Below are 16,830 nucleotides of genomic sequence, written 5' to 3'. Positions count from 1 at the left end.
AAAGGAGGAGTTATTCAGATTCATTGCAGTGGGCGGCGGCTGCAAAACGCACCATTCTTCTTGTTTTTGCTCTGCAAAGCAGCCTTTTCAAGGGTTGGCTTGGGTGACAAAATGTCTTGTGTAGGCGTGGGTTTGTCTCCCTCTCGCTCTCTCTCCCTAAGATGTGTCCGGCATAGGCCAGGGTGCCACTCGAGGCCCAAACCAATTCTGGTTATCGCTTCTCGGCCTTTTGGCTAAGATCAAGTGTAGTATCTGTTCTTATCAGTTTAATATCTGATACGTCCCCTATCTGGGGACCATATATTAAATGGATTTTTAGAACAGGGAGATGGAAAAAGAGCTTGCTCTGTCCACTCCACGCATTGACCTGGTATTGCAGTACCTCCAGGAACGGTGCACCCCTTCTTAACCCAGTTTCCAAAAGCAGAACTCGATTCACCTGATTCATATTAGCCCGATTAGCGAATTGAAATGAATTTTTATCTAACACACTTTTTACTTGCTTTATTCATCCAAATAGCAAACTCATCACCACTCAACTTCACCAACTCTGCTATGTCCCGTGCAGTATCTTGTTGTCAGTCTAATCTAGATCATGTGTAATTGAATGGAATAGATCCCTTTTGGACAAAGTGGAGTCAGATGCTGCAGTGACCACAGGTGTGAGAGGATCTACAATTGGCATCTGGTGTTATCTCTCTGCTTCCACTCCAAATAAAGTTACCTGTTGTTACCTGAACGTCAAATACTAAGAATGGGCGGCCTATGAAAGAATTAGTACTTTCATTAAGTATACTAAACCGGCTAATTGGGAATAGACAAACTGTAAAAAGCCCTCTGAGAAAGCCCCTCTCTAACCTTTGTTAGTAAGCTTTTCTGTAGCCTGCCTGTTGATGTATTTTCGGTTTGAACAGTGCACAACATGAAGAGACGGAACACTGGCGGCTTGTCACAATGCCCCCCGATGACATCACAATAGCGCTGCTGCCTAGAAAACAAGCTGCGCAGAAGAAGTTGTTCTTTGGGTGGGAGGGTGGGCTAGTGGAAGGAGGGGGCAATCTCTTTTTTTCCCGGGTGGTAGGGGGATGACAGGAGAAGGGAAGCGGGTGGTGAGAAAGGTACAGAGGGCAGGGTTTGGGGGCTGGGAAGGAAAGGGAAAAGATTAGGGTTTGGGGATGATGAAAGGGCTTTCTACGGGTAAGGATGGCAAAGGGTGGCAGTGACGGAAAGTCAGGCAACCTGTCCTGTCCGTCTTTTTGTATCGTGAATTGGAAAGACTGCAAGGGGGAGGGGAGTTGCTTGCGCCCTAAAGGAGGAGTTATTCAGATTCATTGCAGTGGGCGGCGGCTGCAAAACGCACCATTCTTCTTGTTTTTGCTCTGCAAAGCAGCCTTTTCAAGGGTTGGCTTGGGTGACAAAATGTCTTGTGTAGGCGTGGGTTTGTCTCCCTCTCGCTCTCTCTCCCTAAGATGTGTCCGGCATAGGCCAGGGTGCCACTCGAGGCCCAAACCAATTCTGGTTATCGCTTCTCGGCCTTTTGGCTAAGATCAAGTGTAGTATCTGTTCTTATCAGTTTAATATCTGATACGTCCCCTATCTGGGGACCATATATTAAATGGATTTTTAGAACAGGGAGATGGAAAAAGAGCTTGCTCTGTCCACTCCACGCATTGACCTGGTATTGCAGTACCTCCAGGAACGGTGCACCCCTTCTTAACCCAGTTTCCAAAAGCAGAACTCGATTCACCTGATTCATATTAGCCCGATTAGCGAATTGAAATGAATTTTTATCTAACACACTTTTTACTTGCTTTATTCATCCAAATAGCAAACTCATCACCACTCAACTTCACCAACTCTGCTATGTCCCGTGCAGTATCTTGTTGTCAGTCTAATCTAGATCATGTGTAATTGAATGGAATAGATCCCTTTTGGACAAAGTGGAGTCAGATGCTGCAGTGACCACAGGTGTGAGAGGATCTACAATTGGCATCTGGTGTTATCTCTCTGCTTCCACTCCAAATAAAGTTACCTGTTGTTACCTGAACGTCAAATACTAAGAATGGGCGGCCTATGAAAGAATTAGTACTTTCATTAAGTATACTAAACCGGCTAATTGGGAATAGACAAACTGTAAAAAGCCCTCTGAGAAAGCCCCTCTCTAACCTTTGTTAGTAAGCTTTTCTGTAGCCTGCCTGTTGATGTATTTTCGGTTTGAACAGTGCACAACATGAAGAGACGGAACACTGGCGGCTTGTCACAATGCCCCCCGATGACATCACAATAGCGCTGCTGCCTAGAAAACAAGCTGCGCAGAAGAAGTTGTTCTTTGGGTGGGAGGGTGGGCTAGTGGAAGGAGGGGGCAATCTCTTTTTTTCCCGGGTGGTAGGGGGATGACAGGAGAAGGGAAGCGGGTGGTGAGAAAGGTACAGAGGGCAGGGTTTGGGGGCTGGGAAGGAAAGGGAAAAGATTAGGGTTTGGGGATGATGAAAGGGCTTTCTACGGGTAAGGATGGCAAAGGGTGGCAGTGACGGAAAGTCAGGCAACCTGTCCTGTCCGTCTTTTTGTATCGTGAATTGGAAAGACTGCAAGGGGGAGGGGAGTTGCTTGCGCCCTAAAGGAGGAGTTATTCAGATTCATTGCAGTGGGCGGCGGCTGCAAAACGCACCATTCGTCTTGTTTTTGCTCTGCAAAGCAGCCTTTTCAAGGGTTGGCTTGGGTGACAAAATGTCTTGTGTAGGCGTGGGTTTGTCTCCCTCTCGCTCTCTCTCCCTAAGATGTGTCCGGCATAGGCCAGGGTGCCACTCGAGGCCCAAACCAATTCTGGTTATCGCTTCTCGGCCTTTTGGCTAAGATCAAGTGTAGTATTGTTCGAAAAGGTGGTTTAAGGCTCCGGCCACCTTAGTACAATGATGCAATGCACACTGGAAGGTTGCACTTGTTAGTACTTTGGGAGGATAGTATATCCATCTAGAGGAAACCATGGCCCTACCAGGATTGAGGCTATTAGACTGAGTAAGTGTGGGGGTTATGGTGCAATGTGCCCCAGGAATGGACACCCTGGAGGGAGTCTGAACTTGCTAGGTTGGGACCCTGGTAAGCCTCAGACTCTGTCGCACGCCGCGCCTTGCCTATTCATACTTTCCAAGCATATTGCCCTATCCTGGCCTTCTGGCTAAGAAGGGAAATTTTTATAATCCCGGTCGGAAGTCCGGTCAGCTTTGGGCTGAGAAACCAACACCCGGTTGGAGGTCCGGGTCAGCTTTGGCTGAGAAACCAACACCCGGTTGGAGGTCCGGTTAGCCTTGGGCTGAGAAACCAACACCCGGTTGGAGGTCCGGTCAGCCTTGGGCTGAGAAACCAACACCCGGTTGGAGGTCCGGTCAGCCTTGGGCTGAGAAACCAACACCGGTTGACGGTCCGGGCAGTCTCGGCTGCGAAACCAACGACTAGTAGCTCCCTACTCCACTTGGGTAAGATGCCTCGGTGGACGCTGGGAGCAACAACAAGGCTCAACCAGGCTTCGGCTTGGGGGAGCACCGAAGATCCCTGACCCTCGCTGTGGCCTTCTGGCTCGGAGGGACGGGGTTGATTTTTGGGGATCCTCTTCTCACGGAGGGGTCCACACGAATCCTAGCCTTTGCACTGTTTTTGGTGTGACTTCGGTCATGCATTTTTGCGGTGCTTTGGAAAGCTTCATTAAATCAAAAATCTGTTCTTATCAGTTTAATATCTGATACGTCCCCTATCTGGGGACCATATATTAAATGGATTTTTAGAACAGGGAGATGGAAAAAGAGCTTGCTCTGTCCACTCCACGCATTGACCTGGTATTGCAGTACCTCCAGGAACGGTGCACCCCTTCTTAACCCAGTTTCCAAAAGCAGAACTCGATTCACCTGATTCATATTAGCCCGATTAGCGAATTGAAATGAATTTTTATCTAACACACTTTTTACTTGCTTTATTCATCCAAATAGCAAACTCATCACCACTCAACTTCACCAACTCTGCTATGTCCCGTGCAGAATCTTGTTGTCAGTCTAATCTAGATCATGTGTAATTGAATGGAATAGATCCCTTTTGGACAAAGTGGAGTCAGATGCTGCAGTGACCACAGGTGTGAGAGGATCTACAATTGGCATCTGGTGTTATCTCTCTGCTTCCACTCCAAATAAAGTTACCTGTTGTTACCTGAACGTCAAATACTAAGAATGGGCGGCCTATGAAAGAATTAGTACTTTCATTAAGTATACTAAACCGGCTAATTGGGAATAGACAAACTGTAAAAAGCCCTCTGAGAAAGCCCCTCTCTAACCTTTGTTAGTAAGCTTTTCTGTAGCCTGCCTGTTGATGTATTTTCGGTTTGAACAGTGCACAACATGAAGAGACGGAACACTGGCGGCTTGTCACAATGCCCCCCGATGACATCACAATAGCGCTGCTGCCTAGAAAACAAGCTGCGCAGAAGAAGTTGTTCTTTGGGTGGGAGGGTGGGCTAGTGGAAGGAGGGGGCAATCTCTTTTTTTCCCGGGTGGTAGGGGGATGACAGGAGAAGGGAAGCGGGTGGTGAGAAAGGTACAGAGGGCAGGGTTTGGGGGCTGGGAAGGAAAGGGAAAAGATTAGGGTTTGGGGATGATGAAAGGGCTTTCTACGGGTAAGGATGGCAAAGGGTGGCAGTGACGGAAAGTCAGGCAACCTGTCCTGTCCGTCTTTTTGTATCGTGAATTGGAAAGACTGCAAGGGGGAGGGGAGTTGCTTGCGCCCTAAAGGAGGAGTTATTCAGATTCATTGCAGTGGGCGGCGGCTGCAAAACGCACCATTCTTCTTGTTTTTGCTCTGCAAAGCAGCCTTTTCAAGGGTTGGCTTGGGTGACAAAATGTCTTGTGTAGGCGTGGGTTTGTCTCCCTCTCGCTCTCTCTCCCTAAGATGTGTCCGGCATAGGCCAGGGTGCCACTCGAGGCCCAAACCAATTCTGGTTATCGCTTCTCGGCCTTTTGGCTAAGATCAAGTGTAGTATCTGTTCTTATCAGTTTAATATCTGATACGTCCCCTATCTGGGGACCATATATTAAATGGATTTTTAGAACAGGGAGATGGAAAAAGAGCTTGCTCTGTCCACTCCACGCATTGACCTGGTATTGCAGTACCTCCAGGAACGGTGCACCCCTTCTTAACCCAGTTTCCAAAAGCAGAACTCGATTCACCTGATTCATATTAGCCCGATTAGCGAATTGAAATGAATTTTTATCTAACACACTTTTTACTTGCTTTATTCATCCAAATAGCAAACTCATCACCACTCAACTTCACCAACTCTGCTATGTCCCGTGCAGTATCTTGTTGTCAGTCTAATCTAGATCATGTGTAATTGAATGGAATAGATCCCTTTTGGACAAAGTGGAGTCAGATGCTGCAGTGACCACAGGTGTGAGAGGATCTACAATTGGCATCTGGTGTTATCTCTCTGCTTCCACTCCAAATAAAGTTACCTGTTGTTACCTGAACGTCAAATACTAAGAATGGGCGGCCTATGAAAGAATTAGTACTTTCATTAAGTATACTAAACCGGCTAATTGGGAATAGACAAACTGTAAAAAGCCCTCTGAGAAAGCCCCTCTCTAACCTTTGTTAGTAAGCTTTTCTGTAGCCTGCCTGTTGATGTATTTTCGGTTTGAACAGTGCACAACATGAAGAGACGGAACACTGGCGGCTTGTCACAATGCCCCCCGATGACATCACAATAGCGCTGCTGCCTAGAAAACAAGCTGCGCAGAAGAAGTTGTTCTTTGGGTGGGAGGGTGGGCTAGTGGAAGGAGGGGGCAATCTCTTTTTTTCCCGGGTGGTAGGGGGATGACAGGAGAAGGGAAGCGGGTGGTGAGAAAGGTACAGAGGGCAGGGTTTGGGGGCTGGGAAGGAAAGGGAAAAGATTAGGGTTTGGGGATGATGAAAGGGCTTTCTACGGGTAAGGATGGCAAAGGGTGGCAGTGACGGAAAGTCAGGCAACCTGTCCTGTCCGTCTTTTTGTATCGTGAATTGGAAAGACTGCAAGGGGGAGGGGAGTTGCTTGCGCCCTAAAGGAGGAGTTATTCAGATTCATTGCAGTGGGCGGCGGCTGCAAAACGCACCATTCTTCTTGTTTTTGCTCTGCAAAGCAGCCTTTTCAAGGGTTGGCTTGGGTGACAAAATGTCTTGTGTAGGCGTGGGTTTGTCTCCCTCTCGCTCTCTCTCCCTAAGATGTGTCCGGCATAGGCCAGGGTGCCACTCGAGGCCCAAACCAATTCTGGTTATCGCTTCTCGGCCTTTTGGCTAAGATCAAGTGTAGTGTTGTTCGAAGAGGTGGTTTAAGCTCCAGGCCACCTTAGTACAATGATACAATGCACACTGGAAGGTTGCGCTTGCTAGTACTCTGGGTGGATAGTATATTCATCTAGAGGAAAACATGGCCCTACCAGGATCGAGGCTATTAGACTGAGTAAGGGTGGGGGGCTATGGTACAACGTGCCCCAGGACTGATGACCCTGGAGTGAGTCTGAGCTTGCTGGCTTGGGACCCCGGCAAGCCTTGGGCTCTGTAGCACACCGTACCTTGCCTTTTCATACTTTTTGATCATATTACCCTATCCCGGCCTTCTGGCTAGGAAGGGAAATTTTTATAATCCCGGTCGGAGGTCTGGTCAGCTTTGGGCTGAGAAACTAACACCCGGTTGGAGGTCCGGGTCAGCTTCGGCTGAGAAACCAACACCCGGTTGGAGGTCTGGGTCAGCTTCGGCTGAGAAACCAACACCCGGTTGGAGGTCCGGTAAGCCTTGGGCTGAGAAACCAACACCGGTTGACGGTCCGGGCAGTTTCGGCTGCGAAACCAACAACTAGTAGCTCTCTACTCCACTTGGGTAAGATGCCTGGGTGGACGCTGGGAGCAACGACAAGGCTCAACCAGGCTTCGGCTTGGGGGAGCACCGAAGATCCCCGACCCTTGCTGTGGCCTTCTGGCTCGGAGGGACGGGGTTGATTTTTGGGGACCCTCTCCTCACGGTGGGGTCCACACGAATCCTAGCCTTTGCACTGTTTTTGGTGTGACTTCGGTCATGCATTTTTTGTGGTGCTTTGGAAAGCTTCATTAAATCAAAAATCTGTTCTTATCAGTTTAATATCTGATACGTCCCCTATCTGGGGACCATATATTAAATGGATTTTTAGAACAGGGAGATGGAAAAAGAGCTTGCTCTGTCCACTCCACGCATTGACCTGGTATTGCAGTACCTCCAGGAACGGTGCACCCCTTCTTAACCCAGTTTCCAAAAGCAGAACTCGATTCACCTGATTCATATTAGCCCGATTAGCGAATTGAAATGAATTTTTATCTAACACACTTTTTACTTGCTTTATTCATCCAAATAGCAAACTCATCACCACTCAACTTCACCAACTCTGCTATGTCCCGTGCAGTATCTTGTTGTCAGTCTAATCTAGATCATGTGTAATTGAATGGAATAGATCCCTTTTGGACAAAGTGGAGTCAGATGCTGCAGTGACCACAGGTGTGAGAGGATCTACAATTGGCATCTGGTGTTATCTCTCTGCTTCCACTCCAAATAAAGTTACCTGTTGTTACCTGAACGTCAAATACTAAGAATGGGCGGCCTATGAAAGAATTAGTACTTTCATTAAGTATACTAAACCGGCTAATTGGGAATAGACAAACTGTAAAAAGCCCTCTGAGAAAGCCCCTCTCTAACCTTTGTTAGTAAGCTTTTCTGTAGCCTGCCTGTTGATGTATTTTCGGTTTGAACAGTGCACAACATGAAGAGACGGAACACTGGCGGCTTGTCACAATGCCCCCCGATGACATCACAATAGCGCTGCTGCCTAGAAAACAAGCTGCGCAGAAGAAGTTGTTCTTTGGGTGGGAGGGTGGGCTAGTGGAAGGAGGGGGCAATCTCTTTTTTTCCCGGGTGGTAGGGGGATGACAGGAGAAGGGAAGCGGGTGGTGAGAAAGGTACAGAGGGCAGGGTTTGGGGGCTGGGAAGGAAAGGGAAAAGATTAGGGTTTGGGGATGATGAAAGGGCTTTCTACGGGTAAGGATGGCAAAGGGTGGCAGTGACGGAAAGTCAGGCAACCTGTCCTGTCCGTCTTTTTGTATCGTGAATTGGAAAGACTGCAAGGGGGAGGGGAGTTGCTTGCGCCCTAAAGGAGGAGTTATTCAGATTCATTGCAGTGGGCGGCGGCTGCAAAACGCACCATTCTTCTTGTTTTTGCTCTGCAAAGCAGCCTTTTCAAGGGTTGGCTTGGGTGACAAAATGTCTTGTGTAGGCGTGGGTTTGTCTCCCTCTCGCTCTCTCTCCCTAAGATGTGTCCGGCATAGGCCAGGGTGCCACTCGAGGCCCAAACCAATTCTGGTTATCGCTTCTCGGCCTTTTGGCTAAGATCAAGTGTAGTATCTGTTCTTATCAGTTTAATATCTGATACGTCCCCTATCTGGGGACCATATATTAAATGGATTTTTAGAACAGGGAGATGGAAAAAGAGCTTGCTCTGTCCACTCCACGCATTGACCTGGTATTGCAGTACCTCCAGGAACGGTGCACCCCTTCTTAACCCAGTTTCCAAAAGCAGAACTCGATTCACCTGATTCATATTAGCCCGATTAGCGAATTGAAATGAATTTTTATCTAACACACTTTTTACTTGCTTTATTCATCCAAATAGCAAACTCATCACCACTCAACTTCACCAACTCTGCTATGTCCCGTGCAGTATCTTGTTGTCAGTCTAATCTAGATCATGTGTAATTGAATGGAATAGATCCCTTTTGGACAAAGTGGAGTCAGATGCTGCAGTGACCACAGGTGTGAGAGGATCTACAATTGGCATCTGGTGTTATCTCTCTGCTTCCACTCCAAATAAAGTTACCTGTTGTTACCTGAACGTCAAATACTAAGAATGGGCGGCCTATGAAAGAATTAGTACTTTCATTAAGTATACTAAACCGGCTAATTGGGAATAGACAAACTGTAAAAAGCCCTCTGAGAAAGCCCCTCTCTAACCTTTGTTAGTAAGCTTTTCTGTAGCCTGCCTGTTGATGTATTTTCGGTTTGAACAGTGCACAACATGAAGAGACGGAACACTGGCGGCTTGTCACAATGCCCCCCGATGACATCACAATAGCGCTGCTGCCTAGAAAACAAGCTGCGCAGAAGAAGTTGTTCTTTGGGTGGGAGGGTGGGCTAGTGGAAGGAGGGGGCAATCTCTTTTTTTCCCGGGTGGTAGGGGGATGACAGGAGAAGGGAAGCGGGTGGTGAGAAAGGTACAGAGGGCAGGGTTTGGGGGCTGGGAAGGAAAGGGAAAAGATTAGGGTTTGGGGATGATGAAAGGGCTTTCTACGGGTAAGGATGGCAAAGGGTGGCAGTGACGGAAAGTCAGGCAACCTGTCCTGTCCGTCTTTTTGTATCGTGAATTGGAAAGACTGCAAGGGGGAGGGGAGTTGCTTGCGCCCTAAAGGAGGAGTTATTCAGATTCATTGCAGTGGGCGGCGGCTGCAAAACGCACCATTCTTCTTGTTTTTGCTCTGCAAAGCAGCCTTTTCAAGGGTTGGCTTGGGTGACAAAATGTCTTGTGTAGGCGTGGGTTTGTCTCCCTCTCGCTCTCTCTCCCTAAGATGTGTCCGGCATAGGCCAGGGTGCCACTCGAGGCCCAAACCAATTCTGGTTATCGCTTCTCGGCCTTTTGGCTAAGATCAAGTGTAGTATCTGTTCTTATCAGTTTAATATCTGATACGTCCCCTATCTGGGGACCATATATTAAATGGATTTTTAGAACAGGGAGATGGAAAAAGAGCTTGCTCTGTCCACTCCACGCATTGACCTGGTATTGCAGTACCTCCAGGAACGGTGCACCCCTTCTTAACCCAGTTTCCAAAAGCAGAACTCGATTCACCTGATTCATATTAGCCCGATTAGCGAATTGAAATGAATTTTTATCTAACACACTTTTTACTTGCTTTATTCATCCAAATAGCAAACTCATCACCACTCAACTTCACCAACTCTGCTATGTCCGGTGCAGTATCTTGTTGTCAGTCTAATCTAGATCATGTGTAATTGAATGGAATAGATCCCTTTTGGACAAAGTGGAGTCAGATGCTGCAGTGACCACAGGTGTGAGAGGATCTACAATTGGCATCTGGTGTTATCTCTCTGCTTCCACTCCAAATAAAGTTACCTGTTGTTACCTGAACGTCAAATACTAAGAATGGGCGGCCTATGAAAGAATTAGTACTTTCATTAAGTATACTAAACCGGCTAATTGGGAATAGACAAACTGTAAAAAGCCCTCTGAGAAAGCCCCTCTCTAACCTTTGTTAGTAAGCTTTTCTGTAGCCTGCCTGTTGATGTATTTTCGGTTTGAACAGTGCACAACATGAAGAGACGGAACACTGGCGGCTTGTCACAATGCCCCCCGATGACATCACAATAGCGCTGCTGCCTAGAAAACAAGCTGCGCAGAAGAAGTTGTTCTTTGGGTGGGAGGGTGGGCTAGTGGAAGGAGGGGGCAATCTCTTTTTTTCCCGGGTGGTAGGGGGATGACAGGAGAAGGGAAGCGGGTGGTGAGAAAGGTACAGAGGGCAGGGTTTGGGGGCTGGGAAGGAAAGGGAAAAGATTAGGGTTTGGGGATGATGAAAGGGCTTTCTACGGGTAAGGATGGCAAAGGGTGGCAGTGACGGAAAGTCAGGCAACCTGTCCTGTCCGTCTTTTTGTATCGTGAATTGGAAAGACTGCAAGGGGGAGGGGAGTTGCTTGCGCCCTAAAGGAGGAGTTATTCAGATTCATTGCAGTGGGCGGCGGCTGCAAAACGCACCATTCTTCTTGTTTTTGCTCTGCAAAGCAGCCTTTTCAAGGGTTGGCTTGGGTGACAAAATGTCTTGTGTAGGCGTGGGTTTGTCTCCCTCTCGCTCTCTCTCCCTAAGATGTGTCCGGCATAGGCCAGGGTGCCACTCGAGGCCCAAACCAATTCTGGTTATCGCTTCTCGGCCTTTTGGCTAAGATCAAGTGTAGTATCTGTTCTTATCAGTTTAATATCTGATACGTCCCCTATCTGGGGACCATATATTAAATGGATTTTTAGAACAGGGAGATGGAAAAAGAGCTTGCTCTGTCCACTCCACGCATTGACCTGGTATTGCAGTACCTCCAGGAACGGTGCACCCCTTCTTAACCCAGTTTCCAAAAGCAGAACTCGATTCACCTGATTCATATTAGCCCGATTAGCGAATTGAAATGAATTTTTATCTAACACACTTTTTACTTGCTTTATTCATCCAAATAGCAAACTCATCACCACTCAACTTCACCAACTCTGCTATGTCCCGTGCAGTATCTTGTTGTCAGTCTAATCTAGATCATGTGTAATTGAATGGAATAGATCCCTTTTGGACAAAGTGGAGTCAGATGCTGCAGTGACCACAGGTGTGAGAGGATCTACAATTGGCATCTGGTGTTATCTCTCTGCTTCCACTCCAAATAAAGTTACCTGTTGTTACCTGAACGTCAAATACTAAGAATGGGCGGCCTATGAAAGAATTAGTACTTTCATTAAGTATACTAAACCGGCTAATTGGGAATAGACAAACTGTAAAAAGCCCTCTGAGAAAGCCCCTCTCTAACCTTTGTTAGTAAGCTTTTCTGTAGCCTGCCTGTTGATGTATTTTCGGTTTGAACAGTGCACAACATGAAGAGACGGAACACTGGCGGCTTGTCACAATGCCCCCCGATGACATCACAATAGCGCTGCTGCCTAGAAAACAAGCTGCGCAGAAGAAGTTGTTCTTTGGGTGGGAGGGTGGGCTAGTGGAAGGAGGGGGCAATCTCTTTTTTTCCCGGGTGGTAGGGGGATGACAGGAGAAGGGAAGCGGGTGGTGAGAAAGGTACAGAGGGCAGGGTTTGGGGGCTGGGAAGGAAAGGGAAAAGATTAGGGTTTGGGGATGATGAAAGGGCTTTCTACGGGTAAGGATGGCAAAGGGTGGCAGTGACGGAAAGTCAGGCAACCTGTCCTGTCCGTCTTTTTGTATCGTGAATTGGAAAGACTGCAAGGGGGAGGGGAGTTGCTTGCGCCCTAAAGGAGGAGTTATTCAGATTCATTGCAGTGGGCGGCGGCTGCAAAACGCACCATTCTTCTTGTTTTTGCTCTGCAAAGCAGCCTTTTCAAGGGTTGGCTTGGGTGACAAAATGTCTTGTGTAGGCGTGGGTTTGTCTCCCTCTCGCTCTCTCTCCCTAAGATGTGTCCGGCATAGGCCAGGGTGCCACTCGAGGCCCAAACCAATTCTGGTTATCGCTTCTCGGCCTTTTGGCTAAGATCAAGTGTAGTCCCTTCATTGGGTTTGCCTTGGTCTTGGCTGGGAGGGGCCCGGGCTTGCACAACCGCCGGCCTCGGGGATTGTTGCGCCTTTTGGTGCTTACGTCCCCTTATGGCTGGTGGTTCCTGGGCTCGGGAGGCGATCACCTGCGGCACTGCGCTTTTGTGTGGTGGCCGATGACCGTTTTCTGAAATTTGCGGATGAAATCTCATCTGTTCTTATCAGTTTAATATCTGATACGTCCCCTATCTGGGGACCATATATTAAATGGATTTTTAGAACAGGGAGATGGAAAAAGAGCTTGCTCTGTCCACTCCACGCATTGACCTGGTATTGCAGTACCTCCAGGAACGGTGCACCCCTTCTTAACCCAGTTTCCAAAAGCAGAACTCGATTCACCTGATTCATATTAGCCCGATTAGCGAATTGAAATGAATTTTTATCTAACACACTTTTTACTTGCTTTATTCATCCAAATAGCAAACTCATCACCAATCAACTTCACCAACTCTGCTATGTCCCGTGCAGTATCTTGTTGTCAGTCTAATCTAGATCATGTGTAATTGAATGGAATAGATCCCTTTTGGACAAAGTGGAGTCAGATGCTGCAGTGACCACAGGTGTGAGAGGATCTACAATTGGCATCTGGTGTTATCTCTCTGCTTCCACTCCAAATAAAGTTACCTGTTGTTACCTGAACGTCAAATACTAAGAATGGGCGGCCTATGAAAGAATTAGTACTTTCATTAAGTATACTAAACCGGCTAATTGGGAATAGACAAACTGTAAAAAGCCCTCTGAGAAAGCCCCTCTCTAACCTTTGTTAGTAAGCTTTTCTGTAGCCTGCCTGTTGATGTATTTTCGGTTTGAACAGTGCACAACATGAAGAGACGGAACACTGGCGGCTTGTCACAATGCCCCCCGATGACATCACAATAGCGCTGCTGCCTAGAAAACAAGCTGCGCAGAAGAAGTTGTTCTTTGGGTGGGAGGGTGGGCTAGTGGAAGGAGGGGGCAATCTCTTTTTTTCCCGGGTGGTAGGGGGATGACAGGAGAAGGGAAGCGGGTGGTGAGAAAGGTACAGAGGGCAGGGTTTGGGGGCTGGGAAGGAAAGGGAAAAGATTAGGGTTTGGGGATGATGAAAGGGCTTTCTACGGGTAAGGATGGCAAAGGGTGGCAGTGACGGAAAGTCAGGCAACCTGTCCTGTCCGTCTTTTTGTATCGTGAATTGGAAAGACTGCAAGGGGGAGGGGAGTTGCTTGCGCCCTAAAGGAGGAGTTATTCAGATTCATTGCAGTGGGCGGCGGCTGCAAAACGCACCATTCTTCTTGTTTTTGCTCTGCAAAGCAGCCTTTTCAAGGGTTGGCTTGGGTGACAAAATGTCTTGTGTAGGCGTGGGTTTGTCTCCCTCTCGCTCTCTCTCCCTAAGATGTGTCCGGCATAGGCCAGGGTGCCACTCGAGGCCCAAACCAATTCTGGTTATCGCTTCTCGGCCTTTTGGCTAAGATCAAGTGTAGTATCTGTTCTTATCAGTTTAATATCTGATACGTCCCCTATCTGGGGACCATATATTAAATGGATTTTTAGAACAGGGAGATGGAAAAAGAGCTTGCTCTGTCCACTCCACGCATTGACCTGGTATTGCAGTACCTCCAGGAACGGTGCACCCCTTCTTAACCCAGTTTCCAAAAGCAGAACTCGATTCACCTGATTCATATTAGCCCGATTAGCGAATTGAAATGAATTTTTATCTAACACACTTTTTACTTGCTTTATTCATCCAAATAGCAAACTCATCACCACTCAACTTCACCAATTCTGCTATGTCCCGTGCAGTATCTTGTTGTCAGTCTAATCTAGATCATGTGTAATTGAATGGAATAGATCCCTTTTGGACAAAGTGGAGTCAGATGCTGCAGTGACCACAGGTGTGAGAGGATCTACAATTGGCATCTGGTGTTATCTCTCTGCTTCCACTCCAAATAAAGTTACCTGTTGTTACCTGAACGTCAAATACTAAGAATGGGCGGCCTATGAAAGAATTAGTACTTTCATTAAGTATACTAAACCGGCTAATTGGGAATAGACAAACTGTAAAAAGCCCTCTGAGAAAGCCCCTCTCTAACCTTTGTTAGTAAGCTTTTCTGTAGCCTGCCTGTTGATGTATTTTCGGTTTGAACAGTGCACAACATGAAGAGACGGAACACTGGCGGCTTGTCACAATGCCCCCCGATGACATCACAATAGCGCTGCTGCCTAGAAAACAAGCTGCGCAGAAGAAGTTGTTCTTTGGGTGGGAGGGTGGGCTAGTGGAAGGAGGGGGCAATCTCTTTTTTTCCCGGGTGGTAGGGGGATGACAGGAGAAGGGAAGCGGGTGGTGAGAAAGGTACAGAGGGCAGGGTTTGGGGGCTGGGAAGGAAAGGGAAAAGATTAGGGTTTGGGGATGATGAAAGGGCTTTCTACGGGTAAGGATGGCAAAGGGTGGCAGTGACGGAAAGTCAGGCAACCTGTCCTGTCCGTCTTTTTGTATCGTGAATTGGAAAGACTGCAAGGGGGAGGGGAGTTGCTTGCGCCCTAAAGGAGGAGTTATTCAGATTCATTGCAGTGGGCGGCGGCTGCAAAACGCACCATTCTTCTTGTTTTTGCTCTGCAAAGCAGCCTTTTCAAGGGTTGGCTTGGGTGACAAAATGTCTTGTGTAGGCGTGGGTTTGTCTCCCTCTCTCTCTCTCTCCCTAAGATGTGTCCGGCATAGGCCAGGGTGCCACTCGAGGCCCAAACCAATTCTGGTTATCGCTTCTCGGCCTTTTGGCTAAGATCAAGTGTAGTATCTGTTCTTATCAGTTTAATATCTGATACGTCCCCTATCTGGGGACCATATATTAAATGGATTTTTAGAACAGGGAGATGGAAAAAGAGCTTGCTCTGTCCACTCCACGCATTGACCTGGTATTGCAGTACCTCCAGGAACGGTGCACCCCTTCTTAACCCAGTTTCCAAAAGCAGAACTCGATTCACCTGATTCATATTAGCCCGATTAGCGAATTGAAATGAATTTTTATCTAACACACTTTTTACTTGCTTTATTCATCCAAATAGCAAACTCATCACCACTCAACTTCACCAACTCTGCTATGTCCCGTGCAGTATCTTGTTGTCAGTCTAATCTAGATCATGTGTAATTGAATGGAATAGATCCCTTTTGGACAAAGTGGAGTCAGATGCTGCAGTGACCACAGGTGTGAGAGGATCTACAATTGGCATCTGGTGTTATCTCTCTGCTTCCACTCCAAATAAAGTTACCTGTTGTTACCTGAACGTCAAATACTAAGAATGGGCGGCCTATGAAAGAATTAGTACTTTCATTAAGTATACTAAACCGGCTAATTGGGAATAGACAAACTGTAAAAAGCCCTCTGAGAAAGCCCCTCTCTAACCTTTGTTAGTAAGCTTTTCTGTAGCCTGCCTGTTGATGTATTTTCGGTTTGAACAGTGCACAACATGAAGAGACGGAACACTGGCGGCTTGTCACAATGCCCCCCGATGACATCACAATAGCGCTGCTGCCTAGAAAACAAGCTGCGCAGAAGAAGTTGTTCTTTGGGTGGGAGGGTGGGCTAGTGGAAGGAGGGGGCAATCTCTTTTTTTCCCGGGTGGTAGGGGGATGACAGGAGAAGGGAAGCGGGTGGTGAGAAAGGTACAGAGGGCAGGGTTTGGGGGCTGGGAAGGAAAGGGAAAAGATTAGGGTTTGGGGATGATGAAAGGGCTTTCTACGGGTAAGGATGGCAAAGGGTGGCAGTGACGGAAAGTCAGGCAACCTGTCCTGTCCGTCTTTTTGTATCGTGAATTGGAAAGACTGCAAGGGGGAGGGGAGTTGCTTGCGCCCTAAAGGAGGAGTTATTCAGATTCATTGCAGTGGGCGGCGGCTGCAAAACGCACCATTCTTCTTGTTTTTGCTCTGCAAAGCAGCCTTTTCAAGGGTTGGCTTGGGTGACAAAATGTCTTGTGTAGGCGTGGGTTTGTCTCCCTCTCGCTCTCTCTCCCTAAGATGTGTCCGGCATAGGCCAGGGTGCCACTCGAGGCCCAAACCAATTCTGGTTATCGCTTCTCGGCCTTTTGGCTAAGATCAAGTGTAGTATCTGTTCTTATCAGTTTAATATCTGATACGTCCCCTATCTGGGGACCATATATTAAATGGATTTTTAGAACAGGGAGATGGAAAAAGAGCTTGCTCTGTCCACTCCACGCATTGACCTGGTATTGCAGTACCTCCAGGAACGGTGCACCCCTTCTTAACCCAGTTTCCAAAAGCAGAACTCGATTCACCTGATTCATATTAGCCCGATTAGCGAATTGAAATGAATTTTTATCTAACACACTTTTTACTTGCTTTATTCATCCAAATAGCAAACTCATCACCACTCAACTTCACCAACTCTGCTATGTCCCGTGCAGTATCTTGTTGTCAGTCTAATCTAGATC

The 16,830-nt window shown here is 47.5% G+C and overlaps 12 non-coding genes and 1 pseudogene across 12 annotated transcripts; all 13 read left to right on the top strand.

Annotated features, from left to right (window-relative positions):
• Positions 1-213: 213 nt before the first annotated feature.
• Positions 214-404, top strand: LOC142261757 (U2 spliceosomal RNA). The gene has a single exon (XR_012729301.1). It is a non-coding gene; the product is annotated as a U2 spliceosomal RNA (small nuclear RNA).
• Positions 405-1,521: 1,117 nt separating this feature from the next.
• On the top strand, positions 1,522-1,712 carry LOC142261755 (U2 spliceosomal RNA). The gene has a single exon (XR_012729299.1). It is a non-coding gene; the product is annotated as a U2 spliceosomal RNA (small nuclear RNA).
• A 1,117-nt stretch (positions 1,713-2,829) lies between these two features.
• Positions 2,830-2,971, top strand: LOC142261856 (U2 spliceosomal RNA; annotated as a pseudogene).
• Positions 2,972-3,668: 697 nt separating this feature from the next.
• On the top strand, positions 3,669-3,864 carry LOC142261835 (U2 spliceosomal RNA). The gene has a single exon (XR_012729371.1). It is a non-coding gene; the product is annotated as a U2 spliceosomal RNA (small nuclear RNA).
• A 1,117-nt stretch (positions 3,865-4,981) lies between these two features.
• Positions 4,982-5,172, top strand: LOC142261754 (U2 spliceosomal RNA). Its single transcript, XR_012729298.1, has one exon. It is a non-coding gene; the product is annotated as a U2 spliceosomal RNA (small nuclear RNA).
• A 1,919-nt stretch (positions 5,173-7,091) lies between these two features.
• LOC142261828 (U2 spliceosomal RNA) lies at positions 7,092-7,284 on the top strand. Its single transcript, XR_012729366.1, has one exon. It is a non-coding gene; the product is annotated as a U2 spliceosomal RNA (small nuclear RNA).
• A 1,117-nt stretch (positions 7,285-8,401) lies between these two features.
• LOC142261753 (U2 spliceosomal RNA) lies at positions 8,402-8,592 on the top strand. Its single transcript, XR_012729297.1, has one exon. It is a non-coding gene; the product is annotated as a U2 spliceosomal RNA (small nuclear RNA).
• Positions 8,593-9,709: 1,117 nt separating this feature from the next.
• LOC142261751 (U2 spliceosomal RNA) lies at positions 9,710-9,900 on the top strand. The gene has a single exon (XR_012729296.1). It is a non-coding gene; the product is annotated as a U2 spliceosomal RNA (small nuclear RNA).
• Positions 9,901-11,017: 1,117 nt separating this feature from the next.
• LOC142261750 (U2 spliceosomal RNA) lies at positions 11,018-11,208 on the top strand. The gene has a single exon (XR_012729295.1). It is a non-coding gene; the product is annotated as a U2 spliceosomal RNA (small nuclear RNA).
• A 1,322-nt stretch (positions 11,209-12,530) lies between these two features.
• Positions 12,531-12,715, top strand: LOC142261837 (U2 spliceosomal RNA). The gene has a single exon (XR_012729373.1). It is a non-coding gene; the product is annotated as a U2 spliceosomal RNA (small nuclear RNA).
• Positions 12,716-13,832: 1,117 nt separating this feature from the next.
• LOC142261749 (U2 spliceosomal RNA) lies at positions 13,833-14,023 on the top strand. Its single transcript, XR_012729294.1, has one exon. It is a non-coding gene; the product is annotated as a U2 spliceosomal RNA (small nuclear RNA).
• A 1,117-nt stretch (positions 14,024-15,140) lies between these two features.
• LOC142261748 (U2 spliceosomal RNA) lies at positions 15,141-15,331 on the top strand. The gene has a single exon (XR_012729293.1). It is a non-coding gene; the product is annotated as a U2 spliceosomal RNA (small nuclear RNA).
• Positions 15,332-16,448: 1,117 nt separating this feature from the next.
• LOC142261747 (U2 spliceosomal RNA) lies at positions 16,449-16,639 on the top strand. Its single transcript, XR_012729292.1, has one exon. It is a non-coding gene; the product is annotated as a U2 spliceosomal RNA (small nuclear RNA).
• The last annotated feature ends 191 nt before the right edge of the window (positions 16,640-16,830 follow it).

The sequence above is a fragment of the Anomaloglossus baeobatrachus genome, unplaced genomic scaffold, assembly GCF_048569485.1.
Source record: "Anomaloglossus baeobatrachus isolate aAnoBae1 unplaced genomic scaffold, aAnoBae1.hap1 Scaffold_2391, whole genome shotgun sequence".
In the NCBI taxonomy this organism is placed as follows: domain Eukaryota; kingdom Metazoa; phylum Chordata; class Amphibia; order Anura; family Aromobatidae; genus Anomaloglossus; species Anomaloglossus baeobatrachus.
This window is presented reverse-complemented; position numbering and strand designations above follow the sequence as displayed.